This window comes from Macaca mulatta, chromosome 10, assembly GCF_049350105.2.
Source record: "Macaca mulatta isolate MMU2019108-1 chromosome 10, T2T-MMU8v2.0, whole genome shotgun sequence".
Taxonomy (NCBI): domain Eukaryota; kingdom Metazoa; phylum Chordata; class Mammalia; order Primates; family Cercopithecidae; genus Macaca; species Macaca mulatta.
This window is the reverse complement of record NC_133415.1, coordinates 18148908-18170291: the sequence shown is the minus strand read 5'-3', so window position 1 is coordinate 18170291 and position 21384 is coordinate 18148908. Positions and strand designations below refer to the sequence as shown.

The following is a 21384-nucleotide window of genomic DNA, read 5'->3' as shown; positions in this document are numbered from 1 at the left end:
AAAAAAAAAAGATGTTCATGTGAGGGGAAAGTGAAACTGGATGACAGATATATACAAACTCTTTATGCTACCTTTTAAACTTTTAAGTCTAACATCCTTCCAAATAAAAGCTTATAATTAAAAAAGGGAGTTCTGGCCGGGCGCGGTGGCTCAAGCCTGTAATCCCAGCACTTTGGGAGGCTGAGACGGGCGGATCACGAGGTCAGGAGATCGAGACCATCCTGGCTAACACGGCGAAACCCCGTCTCTACTAAAAACACAAAAAATTAGCCGGGCGAGGTGGCGGCGCCTGTGGTCCCAGCTACTCGGGAGGCTGAGGCAGGAGAATGGCGGGAACCCAGGAGGCAGAGCTTGCAGTGAGCTGAGATCTGGCCACTGCACTCCAGCCTGGGCGACAGAGCGAGACTCCGTCTCAAAAAAAAAAAAAAAAAAAAAAAAAAAAAAAAAAAGGGAGTTCTACAAAGGAGCTACAGACGGAGAATAGCAATAAGACCAGTTGATGTGAGTAGTAAGAAAACAGCTGAGCTGACACTTCTGTTCCCAGTACAAGCTCTTCCTTAGCTCCATTACAAAGTAGAGAAATGACTCCCTAATTGGATCTGACAAGAAATTGGCAAAAAATTTAAATTCTCAAGACTATTTGAAATATGAACTTACAACCACTATCATTCAGGGAGAACTTCAAACTGTGTATTACGCCTTGAGATATTACTTAATGTTAGTATAAAGATGGGTGATTTGCAAGACATTTAAAAACAAAAGCATTCAGAATATGCAGACGAACTCTCTGTAATTTCTGGATGATGTTTAAAGTCTTGCGATAGTCGGTCTTAAGCTTGACAATGTTTCACTGAACTCCGTGAAAAGAGGTTAGAAGTCTCTTTAGAGATTTCTTTCATCAGAATAAAGGATAATGAAGTCCAGTAAGGAGAATACTTGCTTTTCTTTCTTTCTTTTTTTTTTTGCCTTGGCAAAAATGGCTGTAAAAATACACAAAGATAATATGGTAAGAAAATGAAGTAAGTTCCTTTGTCAGCAAATATTGCAGGAAGAGTCAGAGAAAACTACGCTGAAGGACTGAAGCAACTAGTATTAGACTGAATTACATGGGAGATTTGCTATGGAATTATATCAAAGTACAGAGTACTGTGTGTGGGCTTACGCTATTTGATAGATTCTGTTTAGATAATGAAAGACACAAAGAATGACTTTTTTGTGAGTACTAAAGGCAAAATGTCCTGCAGAGTTATATACTGAGTGGTAAATTCCTACTTTAATGATAACAATATTTTATGAAAAGAGAGTATGTGGAATCATTAGAGGTAGAGTGCTTTAACTGGAATAACAAAAGGATTCGGGAGTAAGGTCACAGAGTCAGCACCCTGCAATGAATTCCTTTGACTCCATCATTGCTAAGCAAGCCTGCAACAAAGTACTTGAAACCAGCAGGCACAAGCACTGCTAGATGCGCCATTGATTTAGATAATTTTATACAGGCAAGACTAAAAATAGCATTACAATTTTACAGTACTTTCTAATGACATGAGAGGGGGCAATGAAAATGTGTGTAACACACAGCTTTGCTGGCTAACTCAAAGCAAAGGACATGTAAGAGATGGCACACGTGAAGAAAGGATGGTTGCTGGTGGTATTCTATCTCACACTTTTGAAAAAACACACCTACTTTAAATCTGACCCTTCAGTGGAAAGGTGACAAATGAGAAAGTAAATATTGTGCATTCAGACGGAAACTCTGAAACAGGATACAGCTTTTAGAAAATAAATGTTTGAAATTGTTTCCCTCATTATGGGATTGCGAGGCCAAAAAATGATGTTACCTATCAAAGCCCTCATTTCTATATACTTAGAAAACTTCAAAATAGATTTAACCTTCCAAATGAACTTCCAAATAAAAAACATTACAGTCTTCACTTAAGGTTGATAGATACTTGGAGGCTGCAGCTTTAAGTGAAATTATATACCCTATAAAGAAATCAATTTACCTTGTTAGTTGATACAAACAAGAGTTAAGTTCTTATGACACATAGTGTGTTGTTTCACTTAAAAGTCACAGTTCCCGTGAACCTGTTGACATTGAAGTGAGGACTTATTGTACAGTGGGTTTTGAATGTGTTATCAAAATGCTAAAGAATATTTAATAAATTATCAAAAGCAAATGACGGTCATCAAGAGAGACTTAAATATAATAGCTGACTGCTACAAATATTTTTGTATGATTTTCAGATTAAACTGAAACAATGAGTATAAAATGTAGTAAGCACAGTCAAATGATGTACTTTATTTCTATTTGGATCTGTGAATTTTAGGAGGCATCTTTTTTTTTGCAGTCATAGCCATTAAATCCAAGTACTTGTATAACATGCCTTTAAAAGTAAGACTACGAATCACTGTGACATAAAGTACTAAACCAACATTTCAAAAATAATGAAGCACATTCAATAATATTGCTATGTTTAAACATGAATACTTATAATGTTTTTCATAAGAGCAAAAGGGTTTATTATTACTAAATTGACTTCAAATTACTCAAACATATAATAAAACGAAACTTTTCTGTTTTATAGTATATTCATGTGCCACGATAAAAATATGTTTGCACTGGAATAGGTTAGATAAGAAATATTTTAGTACTGTGACCCACAGAGTCCAAGCTCCTTAGTACACAGCCTGAACTCTCTGCCTATTTCCTTGTTATTTCTGGACACCATGATCTTTTAGGCCCCTGTGTTCATTCATACTATCCCTTTTTATGTAGCACCTTCATTTCTGACCTGGATACCTCTAAGCAATATTGCACAGTATTGTTCACATTACGTGGAAATTAGCAGTTGAAACTTCTGTCTCCCCCGTTTGTGAGGCTCTTTCAGGGCAGGAAATATGATGAACTTGTCTCTATATCCTCAACTTCACTAAGTGTCTTCAAACCCTTGCATACAACAGGCACTCAGTACTGGGTAGCTTGCGAGGCTGAAATGCATTTTGCAGCCCTTTCCTCACGGGTAGTTTGGATCTTCAGATGTACACCTGGATATGCTACCTGCCTGCCCCCTTCATTATAACTGGAAAATTAAACCTTGGTCTCTTGCTCACCTTGGTTACTCTTCTCTGATCACGGCCAAGCTATGAACCCATGATCCATTCATTTTATGGTCTTTTCCAGAATCTCGAAAGTAGATCTTCTAACTCCTCCTGGACCACCCTTTCTCTGCCTAGCCTGCTGGCTTTCTGAGGCCCGGTGTTAATATCATGCACCTGAGCCTTCTATATGGTAGGCTCTCAGTTAGCGGCTCAATGTCCATGGTCGTCAAATACTGCTTTACAATGGTGCTTCATTTGCTCAAAATTGTGTTCTTCTTAATAGAGCCAGTATTTATGTAAGGAAGAATGGGCTTCTAAGGAACTTGTCCAACCAGGCATTCTATAATCAAAGGGGTCTTTCCTGTGTGTTGATATAAAATAGATGTGGAAAATGCTGGGATCAACAAAATCAATCAGATTTTCTGGCTGCAAGACTTTCGAATACAGTATTTGGTATGCAGTACATAGAACTCCTCTCTCCCCATCCTCCTCTCCAGTTCCCCCATTTTAAAGAGTCCAATTAACAGCTCTTAGAACCATTTGAACATATACTCTGGAAAATGCTGTCGTAGGGTAAAATTTCCAGAGACATCACTTTGCTTCTAGGAATCTTGTTGTTTCTAGCAATAACTGCATTGGAAGTTTATCAGCTATGTGTAACAAAGCCAATGAAGGACAACTGAAATCAATAAAACTCAAGAGTTCAGTTCTGAAAATTAACCATGAGCAAAAAATGGATGAGTGCTGAGGGAACACAACAGACTCAAGCTTAAGTCACTCAAGGTCCCATCTGCGTAGCCTGCCATTCTCTGGCATGATCCAAGGACACCTGAGGTGAAGGTCAGGTACTTATCCCAGCTGTGTTAGCCTTAGGCAAGTCATTTCCCCTTTGTGTGTCTCTATTTCCCATCTTTGAAATAAAAGAGTTGGCCAGGCGCAGTGGCTCATGCCTATAATTACAGTACTTTGGGAGGCTGAGGTGGGTGGATCGCTTGAAGTCAGGAGTTTGAGACCAGCCTGGCCAACATGGTGAGACCCGTCTCTACTAAAAATACAAAAATTAGCCGGCGTGGTGGTGTGTGCCAGTAATCCCAGCTACTTGGGAGGCTGAGGCAGGAGAATTGCTTGAACCCAGGAGGCAGAGGTTGCAGTGAGCAGGGATCATGCCATTGCACTGTGCCTGGGCAATAGAGCAAGACTCCATCTCAAAAAAAAAAAAAAAAAAAAAAAAAAGAAAAAGAAAAAAAAAAAGAAAAGAAAGACAGAGAAGAGAAGAGAAAAGAAAAGAAATAAGACAGAACAGAGGAGTAGGAAGAGTGCCTTTTTATGTGTCTGCCCACCAGCCGAATGGAAACTACTTGCAGAGAATGCTTATACTTTGTTGGTGGGAATGCAGATTAGTACCTCTATGGAAAACAGCATGGAGATTTCTCAAAGAACTAAAAATAGAGCTGCCATTTGATCTAACAATCCTACTACTCAGTGTCTACCCAAAGGAAAATACATCATTGTATCAAAAAGAGAGCTATACTTGTGTGTTTACTGCAGCACTATTCACAATAGCAAAGACACAGAGTCAGCCTAAGTGTCTATCAATGGATTAATGGAGAAAGAAAATGTGAGGTGTAGGTATATATACATGAATACTACTCAGCCGTGAAAAAGAATGAAAACATGGATGGGACTGGAGGCCTTATTTTAAGTGAAATAATCAGAAACAGAAAGCCAAATAACCACATGTTCTTATTTTAAGTGGGAGCTAAATAGTGAGGGCACATGGACAAAGAGTGTGGAATAATAGACATTGGAGACTCTGACGGGTGGGAGGGTGGGAGAGGGGAGATGGATGAGTAATTACTTAATGGGTACAATGTACATTATTTTGGGTGATGGTTATCCTGAAAGCCCAGACTTCATCACTATGTAATATATCCATGTAACAAAACTGCACTTGTACCACTTAAATTTATACAAAACAGAGGCCTGGCACAGTGGCTCATACCTGTAATCCCAGCACTTTGGGAGGCTGAGACAGGCAGATCACCTGAGATTGCGAGTTCGAGAACCAGCAGGACCAAAATGGAGAAACCCCATCTCTACTAAAAATACAAAATTAGCCGAGTATGGTGGCGCATGTCTGTAATCTCAGCTACTCAGGAGGCTGAGGCAGGAGAATCGCTTCAACCAGGGAGGCGGAGGTTGAGGGGAGCTGAGATTGCACCATTGCACTCCAGCCCAGGCAACAAGAGTGAAACACCGTCTCAAAAAAGAAAAAAGATATATACACAAAAGAATAATAGGTTTACTAGAATGTCTCAAAGCCTTGTACTATTTTATGTATCGTCCCTTTTAAATCTTTCCACAGGGCAAGAGTCCCAAAGGACAGGCTACTTAAACAGGAGCCAGCTGCCTCATATTTCATCCTGAGGACTCCTTGAGTTTACTGGTCACAGCAGTGTACACAGCGATCATAAAACACTGACAGCCCTTGGACGTAGGTCATGCAATGAAATGAAATCGGCACTGGCCTGAACTGAAAAAGAAGTCTGACTGGAAGCTAGTAATTCGAGATTTTAGATCTTCTCCCCCAAACCAACTGTTTTTTTTCTTCCTTGATCCATCCCAATCCTCCAAAATCAACCTTAACATTCATCATTCTTATTACCCTGTGTTTTCCCTGCCTCATTTTTCACTGTAGTCTGCTTAGCTGTGACATGTTCAGTATGCTGATATATGGTAGCCCCTCATCTTCCCCCAAAGATGTAGAAACTGACACAACTCTAAGTATTATAAAATGTTTCAGTGCTTGAGTTATGGGCTACTCTTTTTATGCAAATGCTACAAATTGCCCCTAAGAAGATACATCATTTCCTCCCATGGCTGGCATGTTTTCTCTTGGTTTTTCTCTTCTGCTTTAGGAGTTTTCTTTTAGGTGTACTCAATTCCCAATTTATAAATGGACTGGGGTCTAAAATTCAGCCTCTGAGTCTGTTGTTTAAAATTCAAATGTCCTGGCCGGGCGCGGTGGCTCATGCCTGTAATCCCAGCACTCTGGGAGGCCGAGCCAGGTGGATCATGAGGTCAGGAGTTCAAGACCATCCTGGCTAACACAGTGAAACCCCGTCTCTACTAAAAATATATATATATATATTAGCTGGGCGTGGTGGCAGGTGCCTGTAGTCCCAGCTACTCGGGAGGCTAAGGTAGGAGAATGGCGTGAACCCGGGAGGCAGAGCTTGAAGTGAGCCAAGATTGTACCACTGCACTCCAGCCTGGTGACAGAGTGAGACTCCATCTCAAAAAATAAAAAAAAAATAAATAAAAATAAAAAATAAATAAATAAATAAATAAATAAATTCAAATGTCCTTTCAAGGATACAGTGTTATTAAGGGTCTCTGTTCTGGAGTTAACCCTCGAAAATCTACTTAATCCAGAGTTCACGCAGAATAGCCCTACACAAGAGGACTGCATACAGTTCCCACACAATAGTTCCATGTAGTCATGTTATATATCATGTTTTCACTGGAAAATATTTTCTTTTCTTTTCTTTTTTTTTTTTTGAGACAGAGTCTTGTTCTGTCACCCAGGCTGGAGTGCAGTGGCGTGATCTCGGCTCACTGCATGCTCCGCCTCCCGGATTCATGCCATTCTCCTGCCTCAGCCTCCCAAGTAGCTGGGACTATAGGCGCCCGCCACCACACCCAGGAAATTTTTTGTATTTTTAGTAGAGATGGGGTTTCACCGTGTTAACCAGGATCATCTCGATCTCCTGACCTTGTGATCCGCCTGCCTCAGCCTCCTAAAGTACTGGGATTACAGGCGTGAGCCACCGCGCCTGGCCGGAAAGTATTTTCAGGTAGAAACTCATTGCTGTATCAGACGAAAATGCTGCGGACTTTTGAATCAGACAGATGTGAGTTGGAACCTCAGCTTTGTCATATTTAGCTGCGTGACTGGGCAAGAAAAGTGACTTCACCTGTGTGATCCTTCATTTTCTGACTTACAAAACAAAACAAGATTTACCTTGTGACACTTGGGAAGATTAAGTGAGGCCATGCCTGGAACACTATTCCCACCCAATCATCCTGGAAAACTCCTTTTCATCTTTTGAGGCCCACAATGAAGCTGTGACAGCTTACTTCTGTAGGGTAAACACACCTGAGAACAGCAACTTAAGCATACCCTTAGAATGACCCTGTATGGCAGACTCATCTTAACGTGTGCTCTGAGCTAGATAATCTAGGAGTGGCCAACCCAGAGATTCCTTCCTTGTCTATAAGGAGCATCTGAGCCCATATATGGGACCAAAGTCCGGAGTTTTGGGTTAAATGAAGGTTGCCAGTTAGAGTTCTGTATTAGTCCATTCTCACATTGCTATAAAGAAATCACATCTGTAATCCCTGCACTTTGGGAGGCTGAGGCGGGCAGATCCCTTGAGGTCAGGAGTTTGACACCAGCCTGGCCAACACAGTGGAACTCCGACTGTATTAAAAATACAAAAATTAACCAGGCGTGGTGACGTGTGCCTGTAGTCCCAGCTACTTGGGAGGCTGAGGGAGGAGAATTGCTTGAACTTGGGAGGTGGAGGTTGTAGTGAGCCAAGACCATGCCACTGCATTCCAGCCTAGGCAACAGAGTGAGGCTGTGTCTCCAAAAACAAAAACAAAAACCCTCAGAGCTGGAAATTTATAAAGAAAAGAGGTCTGATTGGCTCACGGTTCTGCAGGCTGTACAGGAAGCATGGTGGCATCTGCTTCTGGAGATGCCTCTACTGGAATTTTCCATTACTCATCAGTTAGGTCTCACTAGAGACTTTCCTGAGAGCAGGAACCATGGCTTACTCAGTTCTGGGACTCTAGAAACCCCTAGAGAGACCCATTGGTAGACCCTCTGCTTGCCCTTTCCTGGTCATTAACAACTGATTCTGACCAGAGCTTCATTCCCTAATGGTCCATCAAAGGCGCAAGAACTAGAGCAAAGTTTCACAGAATCTCTCTCGTGCTCCTTTCTCTAAACCAGCACACTACACAGTCTGGTCTCCTAAGAGTTTGTGCTACTGGTAAGTGATAAAAAGATGCTCCCTTGGGCCTTTCCCTTCTCTTCTTAATTTAAGACTCAGCCAGGGAAGGCTGAGTCATCAAGCGTAAGGACTAAAGAGATAAAAATGAAGGTCTCTGAAACACAAAAGAATGAGGTAAAGTCAAGTGTATTTCTATGGACCACTCAAGGGGCATGGCTGAGAATGGGGCAAAGAATAATGGCTTCAATTTTCTCAATAATGTAACTGAACCTGGGAGAGGTTAAGTGATTTACTCAAATCCCTCAGTTGGTAAGAAGCAGAACTGTCATCAGAATTTACAAGATTGCTTGGCTCCCAAAGGATATACACTTTTGCCTCTTCAGTGAAAACACTTCTCCCCTCAAAAGTTCTCTTAACCAACCTCGACTTAGCACAAAGTTCTCCATGGACACCTAGGGCAGACTAGATGCCCCAGGCTGGTAAGTCTCTCGCGAGCAGGATGTCAGAGGATGTCTGTTCCTACAAATGGGCTCTATGCTCAGCAAGAGTGAGCTGTGATTGTTACCGAAGGTGTTTTTATATCTTGTAGTTCTAACGCAATTTGAAATCTAATTAGATATTATTTGAGTTCATGGCATGTAACTGTAAAGAATTGCTGTTTCCCTGAAAGGCAAACTAAACGCTTTGCAACAGCTCAATGAAAAGAAGTCCCTAAACAAATTTGCCTTTGCGTTAGGTGTGGGTGAGACTAAAGAGGGGGGAAAAATAGAACTAACCCAGGACTGTCCTCCAATTGTTTTGGAAGAGTCCTTGAGTTCTTGTTTCACTTTGAATGAAAGGACACTGATAACCATAGAAGATTCATTAGGGTGGTTTATGCAAGTTAATACAGCACTCAATTAGCAGACCAAAAAACCTGGCCTGTGGATGAAAAGAAAGCAAATCAAGGTTAAAATATTTTTGTGATTCTTGCTTTAACTGACATTTTCAATCATCTGACCCAGCATGGGGCCCCCGCATTTCCCACAGGTGGGCTGTGCAGGTTGACTTTCCTTTGAAGTAGCAGAGTGTGACCTGAGGGAGACCAGGAGAGGCGGGGTCTCCCTGACTACAGTAGTATCTGCACACATTCCAAGACCCAGAACGGGTGCCTGAAACTATGCAATAGTGCTGTATAATTCCGTTTTCACACTGCTGATAAAGACATACCCAAGACTGGGTAATATATAAAGAAAAAGAGGTTTAAGGGAGAACTCACAGTTTCATGTGGCTAGGGAGGCCTCACAATCATGGTGGAAGGTGATGGCTTAGATTGGCAACAAGCAAGAGAAAGAACGATACCCAAGTGAAACAGGAAACCCCTTATAAAACCATCAGATCTCGTGAGACTTATTCACTACCATGAGAACTGTATGGGGAAAATCGCCCCCATGATTCAATTACCTCCCACTGGGTTCCTCCCACAACACCTGGGGCTTATGGGAGCTACAAGTCAAGATGAGATTTGGGTGGCGAGACAGCCAAACCATATCAAGTCCCTAACCCCATACCACGTTTTTTCCTATACATGCATACTTATGATTAGTTTAATTCATAATTAGGCACAGCAAAAGATGAATAACAATAACATAATAAAACGGAATAATCATAATATGTCAGCGTCACTGCTTTTGTACTTTGGGGCCATGACGAAGTAAAATTAGGGCGACTTGAACACAAACACTGTGATGCCCAGAGAGTCAATCTGATAACTAAGATGGCTACTAAGTGATTCGCGGGCCAGTAGTGTAGACAGCATGGAGATGCTGGATGAAGCGATGATTCACCTCCTAAGTGGGACTGAGCGGGATGGGGAGACCTCTAGGTCCTCTCAGTGCCTAGACATTTCCGTGGAGCCCTCAGGGATGACCTAAGAACTCCGTGTGTCCCACCAGGCCAATCTGGGTCTCAGAGTCCTGGTCATAGTGCATCTTTGCTATTTTCATTCTTTTCCCTGCTTTCTCCCATCTTTTGTTTTTTTTTTGAAACTGGTTCCACATTTATGAAGGACCGCCTGTTTGCTGTTTTTTATGTTCCTCCCTTGGGAGTACAACAGCCCCTCCTTACTTGCGGTTTTGCTTTCTCCACTTCAGTTACCAGCGGTCAACCACTGCCTGAAAACATTAAATGGAAGATTCCAGAAATAATTCATATTTTAAATTGCATGCCATTTTAAGTAGCATGTTTCATGCCACTTTACATAACTCATTTAAGTGAAATAATACAGTATTCGTCCTTTTGTGTTTGGCTTAGGTCACTTAGCATAACGTCCTCAAAGTTCATCCAAGTTATAGCATATGTCAGTTTTTTGTTTCGTTTTGTTTGTTTTTGAGACAGGGTCTCACTCTGTTGCCCAGGCTGGAGTGCAGTGGCACAACCACAACTCACTGCATCCTCTGCCTCCTGGGTTCACAGGAACATCCCACCGCAGCCACCCAAGTAGCTGGGACTACAGGCACACGCCACCACGCCCAGCTAATTTTTGTATTTTTTGTAGAGATGGGGGTCTCACTATGTTGCCCAGGCTGCTCTCAAACTCCTGGGCTCAAGCAATCCACCTGCCTCAGCCTCCCAAATCTCCCAAAAGAGATTACTGGCATGAACCACCATGCCTGGCCTTCAGAATTTTATTCCTTTTCAAGGCCTGCCAAAGTTTTTAGTTGTACTTATTTTTATGGAATTTTTACGTTTTTATTTTTGATATAAAAAGACTTGAGAGTTTAGAAGTCTCCTGTGCCCTGCCTGGTCAAGAAATGTCATTTATCAGGAAGACACAGGCCTTCCAAAGCACTACTTCTATCTGTTGTAATTTGCTCACTGATAGCTGAATCTGACTTTCTTTAGAAAGTCATCCACTTCTCCATTTGTGACCAATTACATCCAAGACCCAGATTGTAAGGTATATTCCACTTCAATTTTTCAATATAGTGCCAAAGTGTTTTCCAATTTGGTGTATCCATACACACTCATATGGGTAACATAAGAGACCACCACTGATCAACTAAGACTTGATAGTATCACTCTTCCAATTTGGTGGCTATAACATTATTTATGATTTTAATAATGTGGTCTTTTCATTTCCCTGATTAACAGTGAGGCTGTATATCTTTTCATGTGTTTATTGGCCATTTGCCTGGCAACCAAGTAAAAGGACTGTTTACATCTTTTACAGATTTATCATTCATTAAGAATTGTTTATATATTTTGTTTACTGCTCTTCTGTCAGTTACATGTGTTGAAATATCTATCTTTTGCTTTTCTCTCTCTTTTTTTTTTTTTTGAGACAGAGTCTTGCTCTGTTGCCTAGGTGGGAGTGCAGTGGCATGATCTCGGCTCACTGCAACCTCTCCACCTCCCGGACTCAAGCAATTCTCCTGCCTTAGCCTCCCAAGTAGCTGAGACTACAGGCCTGTGCCACCACTCCTGGCTAAGTTTTGTATTTTTAGTAGAGATGGGGTTTCACATGTTGGCCAGGCTGGTCTCGAACTCCTGAGCTCAAGTGAGCCACCTGCTGTGGCCTCCCAAAGTGCTGGGATTACAGGCGTGAACCACTGTGCCTGGCCTGCTTTTCTCTTTTTAACGCCCCTTTGATGGAGTTATTAATATCAATGTGATTGAATTTACGGATTCATTCATTTATGATATATATTTTTGATGTCTTGTTGAATACATACTTCTCCATTCTGAAGTCTTAAAGCTATTTCCCTTTTCATTTAAAAAATAGTTTATTTTAGCCCTTCACTTTTTAAGTTTCTAATCCATCTGGAATTAATTTTGTGCATGGTATGAGACAGAGATCCACTTAAATTTTTTCCATGTGGATAATCAGGTGTCTCAGCACCGTTTATGGGAAACTTAATCATTTATTCAGTGATCAGGTATGTCGCCTCTTCATATACCAAAATACTTTCATAAATGTGTGAGTGCTCTTACACGTTCTCCTCTTTCCAACTGATTAATTGGCACGACCCAGAGCAAATGCTCGCAATAGTTTACTGTAGGTTTTCACTAGTTACTATTTATGAGAAGTTTTATCATGAACGAGCATGTAATTTTGTCAAATAACTTTGCTTCATCTGTTTAGATGATTATTTGGTATTTCTCCTTTAATCTATTAACATGCTGAACAACACTTGTGGATTTTTCAATGCTAAATCACTCTTGTCTTTCCTGGAATAAACTCAGCTTGGCCATGATATATTATCTATTTTATACATGGCTAGATTTGGTTTGCTAAATATTTTGCTTAAGATTTTTGCATCTACATTCATGCGTGAGACTGGCTTGCAATCCTCCTATCTTCTGAGGTAACTTTGCTCCTCTTTTGCCTTCCGCCATGATTGTGAGGCTTCCTCGGCCCTGTGGAACTGTGAGTCCGCCATGATTGTGAGGCCTCCCCCGGCCCTGTGGAACTATGAGTCCGCCATGATTGTGAGGCCTTATCCGGCCCTGTGGAACTGTGAGTCCGCCATGATTGTGAGGCCTCCCCGGCCATGTGGAGCTGTGAGTCAATTACACCTTTTTACTTTATAAATTACCCAGTCTCGGGTGTGTCTTTATTAGCAGCATGATAACAGACTAATACACTTTTTTTTTTTGTCTGATTTTGGTGTTGATAATATCCTGCTTGCGGAATGGGTTAAAAAGTGTTCCTCTTTTCATATTCTCTAGGAAAGTTTATTTAAAATTGGAAATGTCCTTGGATTACAAAAATGAGTAGAACTTATTTCTACTTACTGTCTAGGGGTACTGTTTTCAAAGGTTCAATGGCCAGAAGATAATCTAAACTTTATATTTTTTTCTTGAATCGGTTTTGGTAAATAACGTATTTCTAGGAATTTGTTCATTTAACAAAAATTCTCAAATTTGTTGACATAATGTTGTTCACAATATTCTATTTTTTTTTCACTTCTGCTAATTGATTGAAAGCTCCACCAACTGAGACTGATTGCTTTAATCTTTGCTATATATCTAGAACTCAGAAGTCACTTGCTCAAAAACATTGAGAGAATGAGTAAATGGACCTGGAATTATGCACCCCTATTCATTTCTTGGTGAATTCACTTTCTTTTTTCTTGACGACTCTCTCGCCATAGTTTTGTCTATTTTACTGGTCCCTTTCAAATTTTTGACTTTATTGAACCATTTGCTGACCAACTTCAATTTTATTTTATTTGAATTTAATGTTCTGTTTTATTGTGCTTTGTTTTTAGAGACAGAGTCTCATTCTGTTACCCAGGCTATAGTACTGTGGTGCAATCATAGTTTACTGCAGTCTGGAACTCTTGGGCTCAAGTAATCCTGCCTCAGTCTCCCTAGGAGCTGGGACTCAAGTAGCTACCACCACTGCCCCACCCCCAATCCCGCATTTATTTATTTTTTTGTAGATATGGGGGTCTTGCTATATTGCTGAGGCTGGTCTCAAACTCCTGAACTCAAGGGATCCTCCCATCTCAGCCTCCTGAGTTGCTGGGATTACAGGCATGAGCCACCATGCCCGGCCGACTCTAACGTTGTTTATATTAATATATCATCTTGATTTGTAAACTTGGCTTATTAATTTTCAACTTTTCTTCTTTTCAATATAAATATTTAAGGATATACCTTTCCCTACATGTTATTTTATCCCATTAATTTTGACATATTATTTTTATTTTCATTTAGGCTCTAAGTAGTTTTCAGTTTAAATTATGATTTCTGTTTAGAACCATGAGTAATGTAAAAATATGTTTTCAATTGTAATCAAATAGATTTTTTAAAATTTTGGCCGGGCACAGTAGCTCACGCCTGTAATCCCAGCACTTTGGGAGGCTGAGTCGGGAGGATCATGAGGTCAGCAGATCGAGACCATCCTGGCTAACACGGTGAAACCCTGTCTCTACTAAAAATACAAAAAATTAGCCGGGTGTGGTTGTGGGTGCCTGTAGTCCCAGCTACTCGGGAGGCTGAGGCAGGACAATGGCGTGAATCCGGGGGGCAGAGCTTGCAGTGAGCCGAGATTGGGCCACTGCACTCCAGGCTGGGCAACAGAGCAACACTCCATCTCAAAAAGAAAAAAGAAAAAAAAAATTATTGTTACTGCCTTCTTATTTAATTTTGCTTTCTTCAGAGAACTATGGTATAATATCATTCTTTGAAATGTACTGATGTCTACTACTTGGTTTCTTTTATTTAATGCTCCATATGAGCCTAAGAAGGATGTATACTCTCAGGTCATTAGGTACAAGGTTCCTTATTTGCCCAATAAGTCAAGCGTATTAACTGTGTAGTTTAAATCTTCTATAGTCTTAGTAATTTTTGTCTTTTGTATTTCAACATTTGAAAAAAAATATGGGCTGGGTGCGGTGGCTCATACCTGTAATCCCAGCACTTTTGGAGGCCGAGGTGGGTGGATCACCTGAGGTCAAGAGTTTGAGATCAGCCTGGCCAACATGGTGAAACCCTGTCTCTACCAAAGATGCAAAAATTAGCCAGGCATGGTGGAGGCCACCTATAGTCCTAGCTACTTGGCAGGCTGAAGCAGGAGAATCGTTTGAACACGGGAGGCGAAGGTTGCAGTGGGCTGAGATCATGGCACTGCACCACAGCCTGGGCAACAGAGTAAGACTCTTTCTCAAAAAAAAAAAAAAAAAAAAAGGAAAAAATAAAAAAAAACATGTTAAATATTTCACGATGAAAATGGACTTATGAATTTCTCCCTGGAGTTCTAATGAGCTCTCTCTGAGTGTGTGTGTGTGTATGTGTGTGTGTGTATTTGGACAGATATATACATATACAGGCATAACTTGGACATATTGTGGGTTTGGTTTCAGACTACTGCAATAAAGTAAATACCGCATGAAGCAAGTCACATTTTTTGGTTTTCCAATGCATATAAAAATTGTGTTTAAACTACACTGTAGTCTGTGAAGTGTACAACAGCATTATGTCTAAAAAAATATGTACTTTAATTAAGAAATACTGTATTTCTAAGAAATGTTAATGATCACCTGGCCTTCAGTGAGTCACAATCCTTTTGTGGGTGGAGGGTCCTGTCTTGGTGCTGATGGCTGCTGACTGATCAGGGTGGTGGTTGTTGAAGGTTGGGGTGGTTGTGGTAATTTCGTAAAATAAGGTAACAATGAAGTTTCCCACAAGGATCGACTCTTCCTTTCATGAAAAGTTTCTCTGTGGCAAGTGATGCAGTTTGATAATTTTTACCTACAATAGAACTTCTTTCAAAATTGGAGTCAATCTTCTCAAATCCTGCCGCTGCTTTGTCAACTAAGTTTATGTAGTATTTTAAATCAGATATAATAATAATGAACATTACCAAAATGTCACAGGAAGAGACACGAGTCCAAAATCCTGACATTCTCTGATAGGATTTATGGAATTTTCTTTGCTCTCAAGAGATTGATAAGAAATAGAATGGTATTCTCCAACATGAAGATGTGCCAGGTTTTCAGATTCCAGCCAATTACAAGGCTTTCCTCATGCATGTTTTTGGATCAGCAGTCACAACACGGATCATTTGAACTCCCCAAGCTTCTTTTTTTTTTTTTTTTTCCAAATTAAGAGTTTGTGATTATATGGATAACACATAGAGCCTTCTTAGTTCTCTATCTCTACTTTTTTTACTGCCTACTTTAAATCTGTTGACTTTTTTTCCTTTCCTTTTTTTTTTTTTTGAGACAGAGTCTTGATCTGTCGCCCAGACTGGAGTGCGGTGGCACAATCTGGGCTCACTGCAACCTCTGCCTCCAGGGTTCAAGCAATTTGCCTGCCTCAGCCTCCTGAGTAGCTGGGATTACAGGTGCACACCATCACACCTGGCTAATTTTTATATTTTTAGTAGAGACCAGGTTTCCCCATGTTGCCCGAGCTGGTCTTGAATTCCTGACCTCAAGTGATCCACCTGTCTCGGCCTCCCAAAGTGCTGGGATTGCAGGCGTGAGCCACTGCACCTGGCCTAAATCAGTTGACTTTTCTGCTGGTGTTGAGATAAAATTCAGTGCTTATGGCATTCTAGCCAAGATTAAAACAAAAAAGTGTTAAAGGGCTTTCAAATAAATGGCTTTACATATTAAACAGCTCCACAGTAACCAACAACCTATACATCTTTTGCAAATGTAAATTTGGGTTTGCCTGGCTACCAATTGCTTAGGGTGCTAGAGCACTTAATTAAGGGGATTGACAGCCTAAAAGAATAAAAATTAGATAAGTGATTATGAAGGTTAGGCTCTCAGGTCAAAATCTTGAGGTCAGAGCAGTAATACAAGGTATCTCTTTCCAGCATAAAAACTGTTGTGTCTGCCATACAGAGGCCGTTAAAAAAAAATAGCTGGAAAACAAAACTCTTGTTAAGATGCTTCCCCATAACCATTGACTAGCAAAGGGGATCAGCGAACAAAAGATAAATGTGTTACTAATTCAAGGCCACTGGAGATTTTGTTTTTCTTATACAATTCAGTCAGTCCCAGCTAAAATGTAAACTCATTTGAAGCTGAAGAAAGCAAACAAAAACAGGTAAAAGAGGTTTTTTAAAAAACCAAACTGCTTTATCCAAAACTTCGATCCATTCAATTGCTTTGATAGCATTCAATTGTTAGCCTTCATTAGATTAGCAATTGAAGCAAATAAAGTTTAGCCATGTAAAAAGGTGCCAGTTTTGTCGGAAACATAATTTGAATCCAACCGTTGTTTTGTAAATGGGTGAATTTGTATTACTATCTCATGGCTAAAATTCTAAAATAAAAGCAGTAAGATCTTTGTGTGTGTCTATGTGTTTAGGTGTGGTTACCAACATGTACAGGTATTATGTTATATAATATGATGTATTTACAAAGTAAAATCTGGAATAGTTGTTATAATAATACATGTTATTATATAACATTATTATATATAATATATTATATTATTATATATTATATTGTATGAATAATACACATAACAATGAATATTATGTTAATGAATATAACATAATGAATAACATTCATAAACCATAACATGAATACATATTATGTAACATTTATGTTTTATAATGTTATGTTATATATACATAGTAAAATCTTAGAAATGTATAAAATGTATGAAATATATTCATAGTATATTATTCATATAACATAATGTGAATACATGTTATATAACATGTTATATGAATAATACATACTATATAACACATTATGTTATATAATATATATTATGCTATAATCTGCATAGTAAAATGTGGAACAGTTGGTCAAAAAAAAATCTAAGAAATTTTATTTTGATTGGCTTAGATGAATTATCACACATATAAAATACATAGTAATTAACCCAAATGCCTTTTAGTTCCTGTGACTTAAATAAAACTTTGATAAACAAGTTGGTTTTTAAATCACTGGTAAAGTAAAAATACAAGTATCTTCAAAACTGGCAGCATACATTTTTGGCTGGGTTTTGTATTTGTTTCTGCTACATGTTTTAAAGTCATGAAACTATGAACTCAACTTGAAAACAGAATAATCTTTGTGTAACTCTTTGATAAGTAGGGCTAATTTAATATTATTGGTTTAATAAAAACAGTTGTAGCTTCTGAGTTATAGCCAAAATACTCATGTATTTTACTTTCAGGTTCTTACTTAAGCAAACACCTGGTATTCACAAAATACAAACATGGTTAACAGTAATATAACTTGAAATGATGATTTGCTTTGTGTAATATTTCAGTTTTCATAAGCAATGTAGGTGAATTGTTAAAAATAAGTAAATCAGGTAAATGTAAATGGAGTAAATGTTTATAAAATAAACATTCGGAATAAATGGAACGTGGAATAAATGTTTATAAAATAACTTTTCATATACTTTAAAATCATAAGGTTATGCTATGTTATAATAAATAATAAACACTTATCAAATGTCTGGGTCATTTCCATAAAAATAAGAACAAATTGCTGAATATAAATAAATAAAAGTTGTTTTTGGCTTCTTAAATATATTTGAGTCTATTAAAACATGTTTCTAAAAATTATGAAATGATTCTTATTATAAAATGCTGACATGTGACAAAGAATTCAAAATTTTGGCCTCCTAGATTTTCACTAGAAATTCAGGTTACTAAGAATAAAATCCTAATTAATTTATATATAATTCTGTATACAAAGTGTATTAATCCATTTTCATGCTACTGTTAAAAACATATCTGAGACTGGGTAACTGATAAAGAAAAAGAGGTTTAAGGGACTCACAGTTCCACGTGGCTGAGGAGGCCTCCCAATCAAGGTGGAAGGCAAAAGGCAAGTCTTACATGGCAGCAGGAAAGACAGAGTGACAGCCAAGCAATAAGGGAAATCTCTTATAAAACCATCAGATCTCCTGAGACTTATTCACTACCATGAGAAGTTTATGAGGGAAACTGCTCCCATGATTCAATTATCTCCCACCAGGTCTCTCCCACAACATGTGGGAATTACGGGAGGTACAATTCAAGACGAGATTTGGGTGGGGACACAGCCAAACCATATCACAAAGTATACCAAAATAAGATGTGTTTTTGATGAGCAAAATTACAATGCATAAAAAATATATTCCTTATTGAGAAAATAGAATAATTTTGTCCAGTTCAGAGGTTACTTAAAGGTTGCCTTGAAAAGTAAATTTAAAAAAGAAATAGAAACAAGATAGGAATCAGTAAGCAGGAGAGTAATGTGAAGAAAGTTATGGATATAAGGATGTATTTTTGGTAAGGACGGTTAAAAAGAAAGGAGAATTTTCTATGAGAAAGAATCTTATGTGGTAAATTTTTGTCTTAAAGTAAAATGACTGGTTATTTAATAAAGAGAAAGTAAACAACACAGCAGAAAGCTTAAGCATGTTGTGAAAGGTCTGAGTAAGTCATGATAAAGTTTGTAAAGGATGAATTTATAAAAGAAATTGTGCGTGTGATCAAGTTGCCTGTAATTAGAAGGGAATTGTTTCTAAGTCTTCCTAAAGATTGAGCTTTGCTATCAACAAAATACATTAAAACAAAACTAAAAATTTCATCCCCTATGTTAGAACAAAGTTTTCTTGAGGTACTGATCTGCTCTTCGTAAAACCCCAAGAGATTATAATTTTTAATTCTGAAATCTGTTTAACTGCCATCTTCTGAAGTGCAGTTTCTATTTCTGCAAAATTTCTTCCTGAGATATATTTAATTTCCCCAGTTTCAGGTCAGAAATGCTGTCTTCTTCACATGTATAATCCAGCACTTTGGGAGGTCAAAGCAGGTGGATCACCTGAGGTCAGGAGTTTGAGACCAGCTTGGCCAATATGGCAAAACCCCATCTCTACTAAAAATACAAATTTTAGCCAGGCATGGTAGCACATGCCTGTAATCCCAGCTACTCAGGAGGCTGAGACAGGAAAATCGCTTGAACCTGGGAGATGGAGGTTGCAGTGAGCTGCAATAGTGCCACTGCACTCCAGTCTGGGCAACAGAGCAAGACTCCATCTCAAAAAAAAAAAAAAAAGATAAAAAGATAAAAAGAAAAGGAAATGCTGTCTTCTTCATTTAGAATGGTAATTTCACTTCTTGAGGTAGAGTTTTCCTCTGGAAGCTTTTCAGATTCATATCTCAGAAGTTCAACTTTTGCTGTATCTTGCTGCATGTGATTTTCAGGTCTTACATCATTGCCTTCTGCTCGTCCTCTTTCTACCGTTGAAAAGGCCTGGGATAACTCTCTCCTTTAAGTTTTCCATTCCTTCCTGTAACTTCCCACCCCCACCCCCACCCCCCATCACCTGTTCTAACTCTGCTGTTATGGCTTGTCCATTAAATGTTTATCTTGGGCCAGGTGTGGTGGCTCACACCTGTAATCCCAGCACTTTGGGAGGCAGAGGTGGGCTGATCATGAGGTCAGGAGATCAAGATCATCCTGGCTAACATGGTGAAACCCCATTTCTACTAAAAATACAAAATATTAGCCAGTGTGGTGGCATGCACCTGTAGTCCCAGCTACTTGGGAGGCTGAGGCAGGAGAATCGCTTGAACCCGGGAGGCGGAGGTTGCAGTGAGCCGAGACTGCGCCACTGCACTCCAGCCTGGGGACAGAGCGAGACTCTGTCTCAAAAACAAACAAACAACAAAAAAGTTTATCTTGAAGGTCTAAAAAGGCAATGTTTTCACCAGTATACCTTGATTTTGTACCCTTGCCTTTTCTTGACATGTCTGAATTATCCCATGTAACCAAGAAACTTCCCATGCTATTACTAAGGGCCATGTATTCCCCTGCTCAAGGTGCTAGTTTTCTTGTTTACATTCCTGTATAATATGGTCTACACTCATAACCTTGGACCCATTCCTTCTGTGTCAGATTAAACTCAAGTACCCTTTTCATCAGGTCGACTACCTGGTTATCTATTATACATTGGCTTCTCATAAGGAGAAGCAATCAACCTGCAGAAGTTGTTTTTCACCTTTTTAGTAACTGGCCTAAGAAACAAACATTTTATATGTTATCAATATAATTTCCTGTGTTATCTTTCTTCAGTATTTGATTACTTAGGAAAATGGAGTTTTGAAAGTACTAAGCTTCCACGTGAGTTTCCGTATTGTCTTTTGATAATCGCTCTGGTTACATGAATGACTATTACTTCACAGTAACTTCTCATCAAGTGCTTTCAACCTTTTAAAATCTTTGGCAGGGTTCCCTGAATCAAAATTCTAACTTAAGTTTTATTGACCTGAAATTAACTTTTGGATTTTCCAGAAGGACCTCTGGAGAGGCTCAAAGAATGTATCTCTTATCTTGTAGAAATATTAAATGATTAGTCTTATTTTGTGAACTGCATGCTAAATGCTATCAAATAATAAGTGATGCTAGATATTTGCATTACATTTATGGGTATGTACCCAAATTAGATAAAATTCTTAAAAATCTAATATGACATTAGTTAAAATTCTAGACATGATGTCGTGTGGCACAAAAATAACTAAATTTCCATGTTAATTGCTTATTATAATGAACTCCCATCAGATTTTTAGCCATGGGTATTCTAAGTTTTTATTCACAGCTATTGTTTTGAATTCTTCTTTAAAGGCATTTGCAAACAAATGTATGGAAGCGACTCCAACAAATACTCTTAGATATAGGTTAATAACTTTAAGATCAATGGACTAAATGCAAATGTTTGAGAACTCTAATGAAGAAACATGAATTCATGAAACTACTAATCAAGCTCAAGCAGAACAAAAATAAACTGCATGAGATTAAGTAACTGATAA

The 21384-nt window shown here is 39.0% G+C and overlaps 1 protein-coding gene and 1 long non-coding RNA gene across 29 annotated transcripts in view; both read right to left on the bottom strand.

The window, feature by feature from the left end:
* LARGE1 (LARGE xylosyl- and glucuronyltransferase 1) overlaps positions 1 to 21384 on the bottom strand; it is a 634395-nt gene that overhangs the window by 76869 nt on the left and 536142 nt on the right.
* On the bottom strand, positions 13323 to 14811 carry LOC144331774 (uncharacterized). The gene is made up of 2 exons (XR_013399196.1): positions 14239 to 14811; positions 13323 to 13460 (listed from the first exon to the last, which is right to left on the bottom strand). It is a non-coding gene; the product is annotated as an uncharacterized LOC144331774 (long non-coding RNA).